The 21,547-nt window shown below is 28.8% G+C and overlaps 1 protein-coding gene across 2 annotated transcripts in view; it reads left to right on the forward strand.

The window, feature by feature from the left end:
• LOC121116551 (follistatin-related protein 4) overlaps positions 1 to 21,547 on the forward strand; it is a 397,069-nt gene that overhangs the window by 222,199 nt on the left and 153,323 nt on the right. The window lies entirely within an intron of this gene.

Below are 21,547 nucleotides of genomic sequence, written 5' to 3' on the forward strand. Positions count from 1 at the left end.
TTTATTTTCCTTACATTATATTTTACAAATTTGTATATTATCAATTTAATAATTTGATTGTTTTATTATTTATGCTTTCTGCGGCTGTTGTTTTAAGTACTCTTATAATGTTATTTTTATTTTCTCATAAGTGAAATATAAAATTAGTATTGTCATCTTCATCTAAGTATGTTGAGAATGATTTAGCACCAGGTCCCACGCTTTACTGGGTCTAAAGGCTTCAAATCCTGACAAGAAGCTATCTTGTAGGCATTAAAGTCCTGCATGGTGGTCTAGCTGCTGTCAAATTAACTAGAAAGGTCAATGACGGTCACCTTGCCTATTCTATCTCCAATTATGTATCCAATAGCCTTAACCAATTTTTTTCGGGACTTTGGCCTTGATTCTCTAATATTGATTTTTCACATGCAGAGGGCTCCAGAATTGCAGTTCTGAGTTGCTCCATGTTTTTGATATGGCGATCTCATTTCTCTGTTGACTTTGCTTATTTTTATTTCTAGTTACTTTAAACAATTGTTCTTAATAAGTTATTAAGGTTAAACATCGAAATATAACAAATAAGACAAATTAGAAAGTTGTTGCATTTAAGTCAGAGGGACCTGTATAACTTTACCAAACCCAAATTTCTACTGTTTTTTTATTTATAATTATGTCTGTCAAATATTAATTTAAATTATTTTTTATTTAGACCGAAAACTCTTGTTAATTATTTCATCATTGTATTTTAATCCTTAGTGTTAGCATATACCATTAAATACTTCATATAATTAATATCCATAAGCCTTACTTCAAAATGGATAATGCATAATTTAATAATTATTTGTATGGTATGTTTTCGATAATACTACTTCAAAACTATAATTTACGAATGTATTATTGTTTGGAATGTAAATGATATAAATAATTATTGGACAGGTCTTTAATAATTGAGATACTGAAGAGATTATTTTTGCATTCATTGTAATTTTAATCTTTTAATAACATAATTACTTTATTCTCTGTATATTAATTTCATATATCTACACATTTCAAAAAACACATCGCAACTTCATCACCAACTAATATTAAATAATTAATATAGCAATATAGTGACAACCATTTGTTATGCATTGTTAAACAAAACAAAAATAAGCATGGGTAGATGATAAAAGATAATAACATCCTAACGAAAATCTACTAAACAATTAAATTAAAAAACAAAACTAGTCAATGTAAGGCTTTCAATATATTTTTGATGAGTTTTTCAGTACATCTTCCGACGGTTTACAACCTAATCGAAAGAAGTATTTACGCACCAAATCAGCCGGAGAACCTACAATTTGGCTTTCAATACCTTTTTTGTAGACAATTAAAATAGATATGGTTTCTAACTTCATGGAGCACTGGAATGGGGGGTATAAAACTTTGTATAATACAGCTTCATGAATTCTTTTTATTCTTGAAATATGCAAGAGGTTGTTGGTGTGTCATCTGTGGGTTTGCTTGCTCCACAATTGTCTAATTGAAGAAATTCCTGATGCCTTAAAGAATTCTACTCTAGTGTTCACCCTATGGTTGAAGTTCAATAGTTCGTCTACACCCAACATAGGAAGAACAGAGTCCACAATTCATTTTAAAGAATTAGTTATTTTTTTTCAGTAAACAATAACCATACTTGAAGACTTGAACAGCTCAGCAGGACCGATGAAAATTGTTTTGTTGATTGGTATTCCTTTTAAAATTGTATTTCAAGCATTTTTGCCAGAAATCTGAACAGATTCTGAGCCTTATTAGTCATGTAAAGTTTAAATATTTCCACACAGTTTTTATATAGTGACGGATCTTTTAAGATAAGCTCGCTTTGAATCCCATAAAAATATTTTTGGGATGATTAATATTTTGTCTTTAATTTTCTTTGAGAAAGGAGTATACCTAACTAAGAGTACTACTCGAGGTATTGCTACAGCATTCCATATATTTACCCTATCAAATGTATTTATATGGTGTGTAGCGTACCACGACGTAGAACTAGAGATAGATTCTAGGATCCTCTCTAAATTAGTGTTGATACCGATCGCTCCATCTTATTTTGTTATTGAGACTCCAAAAAGAGTTGATCTAGATGAGAATTTAAATAACAGAAAATTTATCTTTATATTTTCTTCCAGTGAAGTTAAATCTTCCGTCTTGCTAGTGTGAAACATTAGACCCATGAGCTCTGAAAATGATTCCAAGGTCCCGAATACAACATTTATATACGAAGTTATCTCCTTTAGATTAAACAATTATGTCATCCGCGTAAAATAGAACCATTGTTGCTATTTTATTTTTAGAGATAGAACGTAGGATTTATGTAAATAGTCTAATACTGTAAGGAAAAATGGTTGGAGACAAAGGATCTCCTTGCTTGCATCCCCGAGTTATCTCAAATTAATCTTCCCAAAACAAAGAGTTAAGTCTAGAAAAAGGATATCTTAATATAGCTGCTACCACATGAATCATTTTTAGGGAGAATCCTAATCTTTTTAGCTGCGACAGTATATTTTATGGGAGATGGAGTCAAAGGCCTTTTGATGGAAGTGCCTGGACTATTCTATTGTAGATAATTACTCTTAGATTTTTGTACGACGTACTAAGAAGTGTATCAGTCTATCATTTACTACATTCAGTTTGTCTTTGTCCTTCTTGAGTATCAGAGTTCAAACATCTCTACTTATAAAATTTGGAATGGAACCTAAATTCCAAATCTACTAGTATGAAGCTTTGAACATGGGACATAGTGTTTTCACAAATATCTAATCAAATTCAAAAGGCAAGCCCGATAAGCCTGGGGATTTAATTCTTTGCTTATAATTCTTTATATAGTTTTGTATTTCTTTGATGAGATGGGGGAAATGAGCCTGCTACAATCAATTTTTGTCTGATAATACTTACCAATGTCATCTAAATCGTCCAGCGATAACTCTTCTCGGCACTTTCTCCATCTGAAACCAAAAGAACAAGTGCCATGTTTTTTACAGTTGCTACATCTATAAAGATTCGAATAAAGCGCCAAAATTTCTTGTTTAATTTGTGTGGAGTCTTGAGTTACCTCTCCAGGCTTCCTTCCTAAAATAACAATTTTCCTGGAACTTTGATTTTGTTTTGTCTTCGGCAGAGAAGGGTGTTAAACCCTTAGTCATTTTTTATCTCTACATGTTTGAATCCATGGACCATACCCAAGTATTTACCTGAAGAAATGGCTGTTAGACTAACACCTTGCACATCATTTGATGCTAAGACCACCTTTGAGACCTTTTCAGGCAGTTTTTCTTCGTTGCTCGTAAGTCCAGATACAACTTGACTTACAACTGCGAAAATCAGGGCTTGTATTTTTGATGACACAAAAATACGGAAACTCTTCGGATATATTCTCCAAGAGATATACCTAAAGCCAGACAGAGGAAATCGAAGAAAGATACTTCTAACTTGATAATCCATCTCAAGAAAGCAGATTTTACTTCTTCCTTGTGAAGAAGATTAAAAGATTGCAACATTGAAGAGTTCTATTTACAATGATTAGGGAATTTAAATATTTCAAATATAGTTAGTACTTACTTTATTTGAATTTGTAAGAAGCACGATGTTATATAGGAATATTAATCATTATTATTTTACGAAATATGACGTCTTTATCGTTACATTGAAATAATGAACAATATCAAAATAATTTATTAAAGTATTAAAACAGATGTTTATAATAGTAAGATAAATAAGTATGGGTAAATTTCAAAAAAATACAACTAAAAAACAATTATATTGATTATAACTTTTAATTGAAGTCATAAGCAGAGAATCAAACAAATTGATATGGACAAATGATACGATATAGAAGTTATTAATATTAAATAAAACAAATAGACTCAACAAATTATTAGTGACATTAAAAAAATACAAAATGAAATGAGACATTTTTATACAGAAATAAATATACTTATTAGCAGAATAGAATATGCATTGACAATGAAGACAACACTATCCAAAAAGGAAGGCACATTATTTTTAGGCGTCTAGAATTATATTCTACTCCTTTTGGAATGACTAAAGATGCACACATGTAATAAAGAAATCAAGGGCCCAATTATATAGGCAATTAATTATCCATATAGATTATACATCCCAAACTCCATGTCATAAATGGAATTACGATTGAAATAAGTTATTTCTGTGTTATATACATAAAGGAAACTAAAGGACTCTTATAAATGAAATATTTTTCTTTGAGCAATTATTGAAGCAGAGTTTACTTAAGAACAAAATAACTTTAGGATTTCAATGAACGCTCAGTGGATGAAGGATGAGAACTCTTTCTGTTCCTCATTTGGACTTTCAGTGGATTATTCTGTCTTTTTACGGAACTCATTAGTTCTTACAGCAGTAAACAAATATTCCGTAAAAGATTTGGAGGAATTGATGTATTTTTAAGTATAGAATCAATGATTCACGATGTCAGAAGTAACTGTCACATACCATTATGGAAAGGGTCAATTACAAAATTACGATCCTTCCATTAGAGAAAATGAGATCGACTTAGTGGGACATACAGAGACGAGATCCCTTGAACAGAACAAGAAAAGAGGATCAGAAGGCGTGTGGCTAGCATATCTAAATAGAAAATATGAACTCTACTAGGAGAAATAGATGGATACTGATCCAATTAACTGCAATCCAGGTGGAGAGGGAACTTTTTTTAAGGCACTTAACTAAAAAAATTAATGATATTTTATATAGAGCTAAGGTAAGCGGATAATATGGTATCTATTAGAGGGAGATGTTGTACAACAATTATTAATAAATAATGAATAAAAAAATTAAGGAAGACCGTTTTCCTCTACTTATCTCAAAAAAGTAATTTATTGGACCAAACGTGATTAAATATTTGAATATTTTATTATGACTCACTCTTTTTTTTATTATGTATTTTTTCTACTTAAATTGATTAAATACATTTCACAGTAATACCTCACATAAAGACAGTAATGATGCAGCTGTATTATGGTGGCTCTGTTTTTTCCGACTGAAATGTTGTTGTATAAATTAACTCTAGTGAATTTTTGGTCATCATGACGGCAGCTGCTCTTGATATAAAGAAGATTAAATTTACAGAGGAGGAATGGCGTTGCGTCTTGACGATGATTTTTTGTCCACAACAACATTGATATTTCAAATCAGGATGTCTCAAATGAGGACTGGTGTCCCAATCTTGCATCTGGGAACAAGACTCAGCAGTTAGAATTAACTCAGACAGGTCGCTGAACGGGTTAAGTGATCACTGCTATTTTTTTATTAACAAAGAAATTTGTCTCGCATCATTCCAGATTTTAATCTGATGGATTATTTGTGTCTGGGGCTACGGTCTAAAACAAATCGAACATACCATGCCATCAATGACTTTCTGATTGTCTCCATCAACAAAACAAGGATCAACATACCTAGAAAGTATTTTGTCATCCCTGCTCCTCCTTCTGTGCCCGGGTTCAGGCTGTGGTTGATACTGGAGGGGGATACATCAAATGAGATTTTTAATTATATGTCCATAGTTAATATCCGACAAAGAATTTGTCCTCAATAACAAAGACGCCATAATTAATAAAAATATTGATTTTATGTTTTTTTATGAATGATAGGTCCAATTATTAAACCCCTTATTTTGTCGGTTCTTATTTATTTGGTCTAGTCAAGTCTTAATATCGGTCCTAGGACTGTCTGTTCTTGGAGTTTTTCCAAAAAATGACGATGGTGTATTAAGCCAAATATTATATATGTATACAAATCATTTCACATATCCTGCAAAAAAAGTTATGTTTCTTTTATAATGCAATATTTAACGAATATATCATTTTTTTATTTAGTTATATAATTTATTATTTCATATCATGGAATAATTAAAAAAGAAAATGTACCCCCAAATGATGTCATGAGGATCAATTCTATTTTCTTTAAGGATGGACAAGTGTGACTAGACCGCACTTCTAAATAAGGATCGACGACACAACACTACTTGTAATATAGTTTGAAGAGATAAGAACAAAATCGTTTTATATATCTAACGATTGTCAATCATAATTGACACCCGGTCATTCAGGTGCCAAAATGAACTATGCAAAAGATCATTCCTTTGATTAACTTCTTCTCAAAATTTAAACAATACAAAGGATCATATGTACAATAATCTCTATTTTATTAAATTAATAAATTATTCACAAATGAAATAACAGAAATATAATTTTATTTATAAAGAGAAGAATTTTTGTCTTCATTTTTCGACCCTATTTTTTATATCAGTCATTATTATCTTACCATTAAACAATTTTTTTAACAAGAATTTATTTTGTTTTGACAAGATTCCTTAAGTAGTAGAAGTATCTGCATTGTAAAAAAATAGATTTTGCACTCATCAGTCTTGATTTGTGAACATACATTTATATACATGAAAGACTGTAAATTTAAGGGTAATACATTAAATGACTGCAAAACTTTTTTACACATGTAAAGTGTGGTTGTATATTTACAAATAAACATTTATATGAAGGATTTACACTGATTTATTTAACTGAGAAAATAAGTGTGTAGATTAATAGAGTACAAATGTATTAAATATAAAATAACGCGATAAGGCAAAATGTTTATATAATTTATAATGCAATTTTTGTAGATTTAAAGATGAATTTAAAAAAGGTAGGGAAGACTGGGTACAAATGTAAAACTTTACGCTTTTAGATGAATTACTAGGACTTAAACCTGTCAAAAATTACTAGTATTGTTAAGACTGGCTATAGTAATACAAAAAAAAATAGCATCCGAATAAAATTACATTCAACCATGAAAATCAGGTTTTTCAATACTTCCAAGAGAAGTAGACAAAAATTATTCATTTTCTACACAATAATTTGATTTATATTATGTAATGTTGATTATGTGGTAATAAATAATTTATGATTGAAAAAAGGTTTTTTTTTTTGTGCATCTTATCCATTAAGCAATTGTCGCTTGTCTTCCCTACTTGTATGTTTCCATTTCTATAAATATCTATTTTAAATATAAACTCAGATCTGATGGCCAAATAATCAAGTGTAAATGAGATTTCATAAAAAAAAGAAATTATTTCTCAGCTAAATTTGATATTTGTACAACTTTTTTTCGTAAGAAATACTAAGGCTTTCAAAATAATTTATAATTATTTGCATTTAATGAAAAAGTTGAAATTTGCATCGGTGCTACAAAATTCCGTTTTCTAGTAAATTTGGACTGTAAAAACCTGGTAAATAAAGTGTATGTTTTCTTTGCTGGCGTCCATTTTTGATGTGCGCTCAAACAATACTGACTCAAACAATCGCAAAACAGTTTGAAAATATTTTATTACAAAATTTTACCTTTCTAACTGAAACAAATGCAATTATATTCCGCGTCACACACATTACTTAAGCCAATTTATTGAAAGATATTTCTTTTTATTACACCTATTTTGATACACGAAGGTTTATCATACTCGTATATTTTTAAACCCACTTTTATGAAACTAAATACCATTGTTCTTTAATTTTGGTTGAAATTTACATGTATAATAAACCCTTTTATTCTTGATTTGAGGTAAAAAGGAGATTATTATTTCAATACATTTATAATATATTCTGTAGTGAGTACAAATGGAATGAAATCATCATTTTCGGCAATGATTGAATATTGTCATTGTAGATAGATAACATACATAGTAAAGTCAAACTTACATCAAGTGGTCTACCAAGGGAAACTGAAAAGTTTTCCTGTATTATAACAATTTTAAATCTAAATATAGTTGCACTTTGTGGTGACAGGCTTAAAACACATATTTATTAGACCATGCTTAACTCTGAATGTAAGTTTGCATTTCAGTTTGGAAAAAAAGTTACTGTTACTTATAAAAAACTTACGATCAGTGTATTATCAGTCCTTATTTATTGAATCCAGTCCAATCCATTCTTAGGTCCGTCTTACCAGTCCTTGGGATCGGTCCGTAAGACAGTTACTCCTTCGGACTATCAGTAATAGAACTAATTTAAAAAAAAAAGAAATAAAGTTGAGCAATTTCATCAAGGACCTAACTTATAATATTTTATGACTAATAAATTGAACTGAACAGGACTAGACCAAGACTGAACTAGACAGGACTACAGTTTTCAGTCCTAAATAAGGACTTCAACAATACTATTTAGGATATAACAAAGCTTAAAAATTTAGTCAAAAACGAGACTGTTAGGTGTTAGAAAGATTTCCTTAGATACATAAAAACGTTTTCCTGTTTTTTTTTTAAATATCACAGACGGCGTTGCATTTTTCGACATTACTAGTATCTAAAGCACTCACTAACACAAACAAACAAATGAGTGCTCCTAAAATGCAAAATACAGTAAATTTAAATTATGATAAACATAAGAGAACAATCTCAAAAATAAACAGAAACAGTGTTTTTTGCACAGATGCACACGCCTGCAATATTTATTAATAGAGCTACATTGTTATTTTTTAGATTAAAAATATGTACAACATGATATATATATATATGTATGTCAAAGATCACTATAAACAGTATACACAATCGAACCTATATGCACACCCCTGCACAGTTGATTAATTCGACAAAATTGTTATTTCTTGTATCCAAATATTTTGATGAGATACATCAGACCCCACTATATACAGTGCACCCTGTGCCTTTTATTCATACAGCCAGACAAAGAAACTTTACATTATTATTATAGATAGTCACATATTCAGTATGACTATATGATACAAGTTTATTCGGAGAATTTCTATATTACTATCCTTGAAGAAATCCTTCAAAAGACTATAAACATTTGTGTATTTTTGTTGCATTATTTTAAAAAGCCTTTTTGATAAATTTATAGTATTAATCTTGTACATACATGTATTTACTTTCATTTTTAGTATACTTGGATATAATGAAAGACTATTAATATATTATATTCATAAAGTTATTTCCATTAAATGTTATTTCACGGTCTAGATAAATTGCAACGATTTTTTCTTTAAAAGCACTGGTTCGTAATACCTCATAAGGATTTACAGAAAATATTTCATGTTGTTTATTCATTGAACCTTAATAATCTTTCCTTTTCCTCGTATAAAACTAAATGATAGCTGCATAAGAATTTCATGACTAATGCTCTGTTAAATTTATTTACTTGATTTATTTCAATTGAATTTGCATATGCATTTCAACAAGTTGATGAAATTGTTTTGATATACTCGTAATTAAGCTTTAGTTGACTTTTTTAATTGAAATAATGTAACAATTATTTTATCAGATTCGCGATCTCATGAGAGGGCCATACACAGCCAATCTTTCCCCTCTTCTCCAAACAAATATATAATCTATTTATAAATGTAGAAGGCCCTTGGACAGTTAATGGACCTGCGAAAATCAACCGAGTATAATACATTATGTATTTAATTATTGTACTCAATCAACTTTGACAAATTTTCTTGGGGAAATTAAACTAAAATTGATTTCGAAGAAAAAAAGTATATATATTTTTTTTTTGATATATTTATATTGATATAAGACAAACATACTTAATATTTATTTATCCTTATATAAACAATGAAATATCAAATTGATAACCTAGGCCTCTCCATCATGATGCCGAAGCCCAAGTAGGTATTCTTCACAAATTCCTCCAATATGACACTCCACTCCTTCTCTACAACAGCCTTTAAAGTAGGGATTCTCAACCTTTTATAGTTATGTACTACTTGTAAAATATTTTTTAAACCCATGTACCCCCTTACAAGCCTAAATAATTTGTAGCTTCAGTGACAAGGGGTATCCGAAAGATTATATTTTGGAGAGGGCTTGGTTTATATAATTTTTTTTAAATACAAATATTATTCCAAAAATAAAAAATTTTGGAAAAAAAAAATTAAAACAAAAGATATTCTAAAAAAATTAAATTTTTTGAAAAATTTTTCAAAATCCTTAGATATTCACAAAAAAAGTAAATTTTTTTGAAAAATATTTAAAAAATCTATATTTATTCTCAAAAAGTTAGTTTTTTTGCAAGAAAAATAAAAATTTGACAAAAAATGTAACTTTTCTCCAAAAATTTCAATTATTAAACTTTTTGGAAGAAAAATTCAAATATTATATTTTTTGTAGAAAAAATTAAAAATCCATAGCTATTCACAGAAAGTTAAATTTAGTTTCAAAGAAAAAAAATTTTGAAATAAAATTCTGTATTAAATATTCAAGTAAAGAACAAAAATTCTTAATTTGGGGAGGGGGGAACAGCCCCTTCTGCCCACCCCTTGGGATGCTCCTGAGTTATGTACCACACATAAATATTCTTTCAAAATCTCAAGTACCCCCTGGAGTACCTTCAAGTACTTCAAGGGGTGCGCGTACCCCCCATTTGAAAACCATTGCTTTAGAGCATTTATACGAGAAGTGCCACAAAACTTCCTATCGATGGTGCACCAGGTCCCATCGTGGGAGGATTGCTGTCTGGTGATAGGAAGACCACACTGAAGAGAGCCAACATGATCTTTACAGCACTTTTAATTTTTTATATCTGTTTTGGTCTCTGAATTATCTTGTTGTCGTATAGAGCTTTTTAATCTTGGTAATGAGACCGATGGAGTGGGGAATGATGTAGAAGATCTCCCCATAACACGATTTCTTTTAACTTCCTTCTCGGTTGTCCTTATTCCGTCAAAAACATTTGTTTTTATTGTTTTTAAGGCTGGTATCATGGGAAAAGTCAATTAAATAAAATAATGAGTTATTGATACATTTACAAAGTTCCAAACTACGAACTAAAATAAAGTCTATGTAGATTGAAACAGTGGCTGATAAATGTTGTGTTAAATTTGCCATGTTTAAAAGCACTACAACTCTGGGTAATTCAAATAATCTTCATTATGAGTTCTTCAATCACATTTGGATTAAATAGGGTATATTATATCAAGAAGTATTTGGAATCCCAATCATCTTAAAGGCTATAAACTTTGATGTATTAAACAATATATTTTTCAATTAGGCAATAAAAAGGAAATGAAAAATATTAAATAATTATAACAATAGGCACAGTGATTTTTTCATAATCAAACATGGAAAGGTAAAAGTAGTAATAAAATTATAAAAAAAACGTTGTGTTCTTTAAAAAAACTATCGGATTGAGACTGCCAATATCTGGAACTAGCGTTTTTGTTACTAAATCATAGCAAGTCTATATACAGGACTCAAAAATGAAATCCACAGCCTCTTTGGGCCACCCTGGAACCATATCGTCGTCATATGAAAGAAATATCCCTTGTTAAATACATACAAACCACATTCATTCAGTCTAATTTCGTCAAAATGGAAGAGTTATACTAGGAGCTGACGGAGATTCAGTTAAATCAAAGGACAGGAGATTCACCGTAGTGATGTGTCAACTTGCATGTGATGGAGCAGACTCTAATCTCCTTGATCACAAAGGGAAGCCATCAGGGCTCTCCATGATCCCATGTGTCCAACAAGTCCCATGCCTAGCTTGAGAAGAACTGCTACTACATTTTCCCAAGAACCAGTTGCCCCACCAGCCCCGATATTAATCCTTTGGATTTTTTTGTCTGCCGCTACCTTAAGGTACACAATAATAGACGTCCCGAAACAACTAATGTAATTTTGGCAGTTGACGTCAAGGAGCACTTCGCATCTATGCCGAGGAACCTCATAATTATGGCGTGATCCTGCTTCAGAGGCTGTAAAGAAGTCGTTGGCTCGATGGCTGAGTGCAGTTTTATTGAGTAGGTACACATGACCTGTAATGACTGTATTTATTTTTTGAAATAAAAATATTAAAAATTACGGATTTTATTCTGACTTTTTTTTAATACAAGAAAGGCCGCAGATTTTTCGTTCTAGCTCTGTATAGAGCCAGTTTGAGAAACAAAGTGTCTCATTTAGGATTCATCATTAAGAATTTAATATGTTATCTTAGACTCGAAAATATTTTATTGAGATCCAAAAACCATTTATAACCAAAACTAAGAAAACTTCTACCTTACTTGTTATTATTTTTTTTTTTTTTTGCTTAATTATTTTAGCAGATAAAAAAACTTCATTGGATTAAAATAAATATAATAAGATAAAAATGAGTTTTGGAAAAAAATATTTGTTTCTTCGAAAAAAATTGATACAGTAAAAATATGAAAAAAAATAGTATTGCTGTACATTTGCAAAATAAAAAAAAAGGCTAATAAATTTTTAACTATCTACAAAACATTATAATACAAAAGAAAATCATAAAATAACTTTTAAGCACCATAATGACTAGATTATAAAAGTTTGGCTCTTGAATTTATTAGACCAACACTCTATTGTGACATTGAATATACTTATTTCTCTTTTAGCGAGGGTACTGATACATTCTCATACTAATAACGTTAAACACTTGCCTACATAGTCGTTGCAGAAGTTAAAAAAGTTAGAGTTGGACATATTTTTGTTTAATATTATATTCAATAGACGTTTTCTGGTAAGCGTCATATTTACTACAAAAGCATTAAAAGGTTAATTTATTAAATTTAACTTCGAATAGAAAAATTATAGTCACGATTAAATGTCGCCCGTCGGCTTTGTGGCTTGTACTGGTATTTCAAAGTTTTTTTAATATCAATTCTATCAAATTATAAGATACTTCAATTTTCTCAAATGAAATCATATTTTCCATACATATATAAAAATTTTAAAGATGTTGTGTTGAGTGTTTTGAAATGAAATGTAAGGGGGGTTTGGGATTGTAATGGGATATTCCTATTCAAAAAATTTTAATAATACTATTACATAAATCTCCGTTCTTACCTTGAATTAGACAAGAATATCTAATGAAAATTAAATGAATGAAGAAAAAAAATTTGATCATGCCAAAAAAGAACATTCTTTATTAAACAAAACTTAAACTTTAATAGTAATAACTGTAAATAATAGATTATATTATTAATTTTATTAATACAAATTTATGTGTGTTTGTTTGTGGATGTGCCTAGGCATTACAGCTGAATCAATTAATGGATTAAGTTGAAATGTTTCATATAAGTTTCAAAGGATCAACAGATGATTCTGGTAACAATTTTTGGAACTATAAGTTTGGAACTGCGGTCTTAAAATAGGATTTTTCTAAAACTAATTTTTTGACTTTCAAAATGATACTTCATATAAAACAAAAAAATTAAGATCGTTAATTTTAAAAATGATTATGGGTGCATGTTGATTATGTTGGTAATTATTAGGTTTAGAGAATTAAAAAAAGATTAAAGAATAATACAAAGGATTTTGACAACATTATCAAAGTTAAGGGAAAAAAGTTAAAAGTTTTTCTTGTCTAAACCTAATAATTCTAATAAAACCAAGAAGTAGCGATAATAATTAATAAAATTTTATGGTTTTTATTTCCTGTTTAATGTTATGCAGAAGAGGTTATTATTATTTTTTATGTCTTCATTTTCAGGGCAACGCCGGGTACACATACTCTAGTTAATGTTAAATATTAATCGTTATATATTCAGTTGGATTTGAATGTGGTCTGGTACAAAACTATTTACAGAGTGGTGAAACAAAGATCAAGTAGTCAAGGGTCATTCCATGAAAAATCAACCAAATAAAAAATAATGTAACCCAACCCACACAAATTTTGATAATTTTTGGCACACAAGCTTAAATTTATGATTAGATTATGTGTGCTAAATTTCAATGCATAATTTTTAGCCTTTCATAAAATATAAATATTCGTCCCAGTCCCTTTTGGGCCAAAATTTTCAGAATTGTTTTAGTCTTTTATCACTGGAGGCTACTGTTTCTTGTAGTCTTATTATCCAAATGAACTCACCTCTTGAAATTTGGGAATGGACTATTTTAAAGTGTAATGATTCCAAAAATGAAGTAAAAAGTAAAATATTCAAATATCTTCTTATTTCAACTTTGGTTTTCAAAAAAATCTGAAAGACACAGACAAGTACTTGATCACAAATAAAAAAATTACCAAAACATATAAAAATGAAACACTAACAAATGTATATAGGGATATTACTTTGCCAAAAATCCGGTAGGCCTTTTTTAATTATAGATCTCAGAGTGGGATCTCAAAATTAGGTAACTTTTCTGCTGAAACTTCACGTCAATATAAATACGTGTTTATATCATAAAAATTAATTTATGGTACGAATAGACATACAAAAGAAAACTGAACTACAGTAATTCATAATATTGACTAGAAATTAACAAATTTAACATAATACTAGCACAAACACGGTATTTTAAGGATAGGCAATGAAAAATAGCTTATTTATGTTAAAATTATAAATTAAAACGGTTTACTATAAACTATTATTATATAATAGATAAATTTATAATATAAAACCTCTTTGTATACAGCATTTGTTTGTTATTTGTACATTTAATATAAATATAATCAAACCTGCATCCCGTTTTGATACTCTTGAAAATGTAAAATATAATTAATTGAACATGTGAAAATACTGATTTTGGTAATTATAGAGCAATTTTTCAAATGTTTTACTCTTTGATTTACTTATTGTCATTACCATGACTAACTTGACATGTTCCTTTTTCAACTATAAATATAATGAAGAAAGAAAATACATACTAAGATGAGCTCACTCATCTTCTTCCTAATTCCCTTTTTTAAGTCGTATTTAATACACGTTCTTCCTTTTTCTGTGACCATGTGTGACAAATATCACACACAAGTAAATTATTTTAATTATATAGGATGAGTAGGCTATACCTTTTAAATAACCATTATTTGCTTATAATGCTGTACATATTTTTAAAATAATTAAAATTGACGTCATATTGATGGAATTTCGCAAGTGCTTTGCTTTTAGCATTGAGTGTGTATACAGGGTACACTATACATAGTTATCCCTGATGTATATCATATACATATTCTTGATCTAAGAAATAACAAAGTAGTCAAACTAATTAAATCTATGCTAAGGTTAACCAAGAAGCTCATCAGTTTCAACAAGTCCTATTTTTTTTTTCTCAGACTATTATTTTTATTTTTTCATTCTGGAGGAGAGAACATCTCTGATCTATGTATTGAATAACTAGGCATGAGTGTACTCATGAAAAATGGAAAGTAATACTGAGGATTCTGGAGGAGCTATTTTCCATACTATTCTGGAATTGTTTGTCTGTTAGACGACACCCAATAACTCCGAATCAGTAGGCGCGTTTTAACAATTTGTTTTATATATTTGATTTGGCATAATGTAATGGCCTCCCTTGTCAATATTTTTATTTATTTACTGCGATCACTTTTTGAAATACCATATATGATTTTTCATAAAATATCATAAAAGGAAATGTAAAGTGGGCTTTCCCACTCTCCCTCCCACATATTTTTTCTCTCAGGATAAAAGAAAAAGTATTGAAAAATGAGCTGTTATATCCTGTCAATTACGCAATCTCTTAGCCAATACATTGAACCTCATTTACAATAAAACGTATTTGCTTATTTTTCACAGAAAAAAAAAGCAATGGTGTTCTGATTCAGAGCTAAATGAAATGTTTCCTGTAATCAATTTGATTACACCTGGTAAAATTACATATACATTTCCAAAATATGACATTTTATAAACATAACTATATGATCTTAATGTGGAATATACTACTAATAATAAAAAACAATCTTACATAGAAATCGAGAAAATGATAATTTTTCAATTTATTTTGTCACTTAACATTTCCTACAAATTCAATTCTGAATCCTTTCCTAAGGGTTTTAAAGACCCCGTCATAAAAAATCATATTATGACCATTTTGAAATTATTTTTATATTACAAGATATTATAGTTGATATACAAAAGGGTTAAAAAAACAATTTTGACCAAAATTTAATTTTTTCAAATTAAAATTGGCGTAAAAGTCAAAAGAATTCCCTACATCAGTTTTTTTTGTTTTGTGTGGGTAAAAATAATTAAGCCAAAAACGAGAGAGTGTAATTTGTAGGATTTGAAGAGTTCGATCATTTTTGAAACTTTATATCTCATTTATTCTTCAAATGAAAAGTTTTTTAAACATATTGTACTGAGCACCAAATGTTTTATGGTGTTGATTGTAAAATTGAAGTTTTTTTTTTGGGTGAGCTTAAATATATTTGATATATATTAGAGTAATTAGTATAAAAAAAATAAAAACAAACTTCAATGAACCCAAGAATAATTTGTGAATGAAGAATAATTATTCATGTAGAGAGAGGTTTTGTGATTATGACATTCTATGTGTATGTTCTTTTTAATAAGCCCTAGAAATATTTATACAAGTATAACTTTATTTAAAGAAATGAAGACAAACAAATAATTTATATTAAAGGAAAAATTTAGAAAGCGTGGGTGTAAGAAAATACAACAGTGTTAAAAAAATTAATTTATACAAATACCATAGTATTTCATTGACATACCGGCCATTCAAAAGTCTTTGAACAGATTTTAGTACATTATAATGAAGTTTTTATTGAACCAATTGTAAAGTTCCGTACAAGTTTGTCCATGAGGATTATTTTTAATATTCAAAAAACGGATGTGGGGGGGGCTAAAGACCTCAATGACCAACCGCAGTGTGACAAAATAGCCAAATTAAGATCCAAAGACGTGGAAGCAGTCTTCAAGGTCAATTCAAAGATGAACATGACCGTTTTTGCCAAGAGCAATTTCTCATAATGTCCAGAGTGGTGAAAAAGGATGGATATGGCTTAGTAAGTCAGACATGTGGAAAGGGCCCCATTATCTCAAAAAGATAAGTTTTGAAGATTATAAAAAATGATTCTACTGCGTATTTTCAAAATAAGAGGATAAATTCAATCTGTCAATAATTTAAGTATAATGACAATTGTTGATCTCATATGATCACGATGACCACGAATAGGTGTAAACTATGTATTTTAGAAGAAAAGAGCGGATCAATGCAGATGCTTAGATCTAACTTCTGGATAAGAAAGTGCGAACTTGGAACAGAGAACAACATTGTTTTCACTCCAAACGGAGCACCGTTAAGCCCCAGGCTGAGATATAAACTTCTAGACTATTAGGCAATCAACATGGTGTGGCTCTCATCTCCAGACGCAACCCCATTGGACTACTTTACCTATGCGTGTCTGGAGGATAAGGTATGTGCTACTCTTAACAGGGTGGTCCTGTCTCTAGAGGCTTCCATCAAGAAGGAGTGAACTAATCTCAAGTATGACTACTTAGTCAAGATCTGTAAGGCATTAAAGCCTAATATTAAGGCAATTATTAGAGATGAGGGCTCACATAATGAATAATAATTCTGCCAATAAATGTTTTCAGCGGATTTTGTTAAATAAAAGTCCTCAAAAAACCTCATGTGCAAATATTACTATTAAAATTTTTTTAAATGAAATTTGTACCACTAGGTAAGATCAACACTGTTGATAACATTAAATGTTTTGTAATTCCATATTTGTCTAGATAAAATGCATGTGTATTCATTTTAAGAATTAAACATAATTTTTTTGCAATTCGTAAAATCTTTGATGCCAAAATAACGATTAATTAATCTGAAATACAAAATGCGTAACGTCGTTAAGTATACTTTTTTCTGCTCTTGGTTATTTCCTGCACTTACAGCAAAAAAAAATATACCGGATTTAAATCATTGGTCATATTCATAAAAGTATTTTTAGCATTTTAATTGATATTTACTACTGCAAAATGGATGGAATAGACAAAAAATGATACAAAGTATAAATGACTTAATAATAGCCATCGTTTATATGTTTATAATATAATCAAATACTACTCAGTTTTAGGGATTCTTTCTTAACCAATTCACTAACCCAGTTAGAAAAAGGATGGTCTCTAAGAAAGTGTTAATAAAAAACAAGTATAAAAAAATTGAAAGAAAATTGGAAGATTGACAAATTAAATAAGTTACAAAAAAAGTATATAAATATTTTATTCATCATTTAAAGTTAATTTTACAAAAAAATAAGGAAAGTAGTAAACATATAAATATTTAAAATTAGGTTTTATGATTTACAAAACTCAAAATGATTATATCATTGTACTCGTATGTACAATTGTATATACATTAATATTGTACATGAACGTAAAAAAAGAAATAACTAAATCTACAAATTTTGCTTTTTTAAAGGAAAAATAAATATTTATGCAAATACCACGAGATTATTATTATATATATATTCTTTATTTTCTTAGTATGGAAATGTGTGTTTGAATATAAATTTACTTTGCGTATTGATGAATAAATTGGAATGTACACGATTTGATTTGTAAGCAAAATTTTCCCATACGTTTTGGAAAATATACAATATATTTTTACGGATGGATATTCAATTATAAATTAAATATATACAAAATGTATTTCAACAAAATATTTTTTGTAGAGTAAGATAAGGTGAGAAATATGCAAAGAATAAAATAAATTGCATTTTTTGCATAAGAATAAATTCAAATTAGTCTTTTATGTATATTCTTGTGATATGTAAAAAATTTATTTGACAAAAAGAATAAAAGAGAATATGTATATTAGTGGAATATATTGTAGTCTGTTTGCTAATACTATTCAAAAATCATACTTTATTTATTCAACTTTCTAATTTTCTAATCCACAATTAAACACGTTATTTTTTTGGGGTATTTATTTCTAGGTGAGAACAATAACTGTTGTGACATTTTTTTAAGGTCAATAATTAAACCTGGTTTAACTCTCATTTAGTGGACATACTTGATATAACACGTTTTGTAAACTTTATTTAAAAAAACAAAAAAAAAACGTGATATAATAAACGGTTTATAATAATATGATAATTACATCTTTTAAATTTTTTCTTTTGTACAATTACTTCCATTTTGCAATCGCAAATATCAATTGAAATGCTAAAAATACTTACAAAAAGATCAAACATACATACAAATTTATTTATAATAAAATGTCCTTTACAATATGAGTTTTGCGTTTCAACAAGATATAGTTGATTTATTCTTATAGTAAAATCTTGAAATTTTTATTTCTGATCAAAATTTGTTTGAAATATTCATCACTTTATCAAATGTGTGGCAATCAATTTTGATGTAATATATACAATTATAGCTACAATGTTAAATTTGTAACCATTCTACGCACAGTCCCCATATCGAATAAACAAAAAATCCAAGATCTCAACAACAAAGAAATGACTTAATTAAATTAAATTCACTATACTTTGATTCTAAATTACTTAATATACAAATAAATTATAAGGAAAACATTTTTACGAAAACAATTAAGTTAATTTAAACTGATTTAATGTTTGAGGATTAAAAAAAAAAGTATTGGTGATGAAATATAGATTTTAAAGAACAAAAATATTGTTTTTAAATTCCTGTCTGTATAATATCGTAGTTCACTAACGGGGCGCTTAGATGGAATTGCTGAAATTCAGTGTAATATGGTAACATTTGTATTGTTTCAATTTATTTAATAATAATATAAGTCGGAAGTTTTTTTTAACAAATTGCATTTGAAGTTATTGCAAAAAAAAAACCTGTTAGCGATAAAATAAAACAAATCAATTATATACAAATAATGAAAAAGTAATTACATAATTGCAGATTCTTGAAGATCTGCTTTAGAGACAATATTAATATATTTTCAACTTTTACAAAGGAAAGAATCCATACGAGGATGATATTTTAATGCAATCGATACAATTGACTATAATTATCAGGATTTTTCTTAAATCTAAAGTAAATGAAAACACAGTCTTTAGATAAGTATGTAAATAAGCAATTATTAAACTGCTTATCTTAAGGCAATAATATTCGACCCTATTTATAACCGATCATGGAAAATCTTTCAGATAAAATGTTTTTCGGGTTACACTTGTGATATGTGGCCGAATTGACTTAAGAACTATGTAAATAAATTGAAAGAAAAACATACAAAGACTAATTGTTGGCCTTTGAAAGAAAAAATCATGAAAAATCTTTTATTTTGATCATTTCCTATGAAATTGTACCAAAAAGGGGGAAAAAATTACATAATGTAGATTTTTTAATTAATCTTTTTTTTTCTATGGGAAGTATTTTATTTCATAAAAAAAAGGTATCTAAGAGAATGTTGACTCTAACCGTAGTTTTATTATATCCTAATTTGACTGTATATGAAAACTCCATTGTTTACTTATTTGTATTTAGAATTATTTATATCCTTTTTTATAGAATATAACTCATTATCCCGGGACTTTAAAAATTTTAGCACTTAACCTCGATAAATTTCTGCTCCAAAAAAAAAAATATATATATAAATGTTAATATTGCTGATGAAGTAGATCAAATACTATACTTAAAATATATACACTTTAACTATTTATGCTTTAACAAACGCATATGACGTAAAAACATAGGAGCAAACGAAACACACAAAAAAATGGTTTTTAACCTGTAAAAATATTTCTCCAGATGCAATGATTTTATATAAAATATAATGACACATTTGAAATCAGCAAAACATTTTGCAAAAATAACATTTTAAATATGTGGATTATTGATATTTCCATTAAAAAAGTTGCTTTAAGTCTATCAAAAGGGTACAAGGCTTTAACATGAAACCGATGCTTGCCTGTAACGGTCATTTTGATATTATGTAACTATCTGACAACGTTTACAACAACAGGGAGATTTCAAAATCAGTGTGTCTCAAATGTGACTGGTGAACCAATTTGTACAACAACAATACTTACCACATTTTCATGTCTCAAACAGGTTACTGAAATAGCTGAGTGAGCACTTCCTTGGGAAGGAAATATCTCTGCCTAGGAGTCCCAATCTTAACCTGATACATTAATTTGAATAAGGATACGTTGAATCTAAAATAAATCGAACCATTTCATGCTATCAAGGACTCTCTGATTGTCTCCATCAAGGAAATAATGACTAAACATGCCAAAGAACTACTTTGTCAACGCTTTCTCCTCCTACTGGGTCCGAATCAAGGGGCGTGATTAATATTGTAGGTGGATACATTAAATGAGCTCTTTCTCAACGTTCATATGTACAATTCAAGCCAATTTTTAAGTAAATCCACCATAAATGTGGCCTCAATTACATTATTGATTTTTGAAAAATGCACCGATTTGATCTTAACACCCTGTACAATAATCAAAAATTGAACACAGAAATACTCAAAAACCAAATTTGATAGCAAAAAACTAGTTGCAGATCAGCTTGTCTAGAACTCATAGAGTTATTATAACTTTGTTGTTTTAGTCGATAAAAATATTTCCTGGTCTTAAGGGTATGTGATACACGGGTTGCCACATTTATTTGGAGTTTTCGTGCCTTTAGGGGGAAATGGCTATCCCGTCTACGTACCCTTAAGGCCCGTATACTTCAACCATGAAGTAAAAATCACTATCAACTATGTTTATAGAACATTAAATTAATTATATGTTAAACAATTTTACTTCAATATTGAATGAGTAATTTAAATTATTTTCTTTAT

This window comes from Lepeophtheirus salmonis, chromosome 4 (genome assembly GCF_016086655.4).
Source record: "Lepeophtheirus salmonis chromosome 4, UVic_Lsal_1.4, whole genome shotgun sequence".
Lineage (NCBI taxonomy): Eukaryota > Metazoa > Arthropoda > Copepoda > Siphonostomatoida > Caligidae > Lepeophtheirus > Lepeophtheirus salmonis.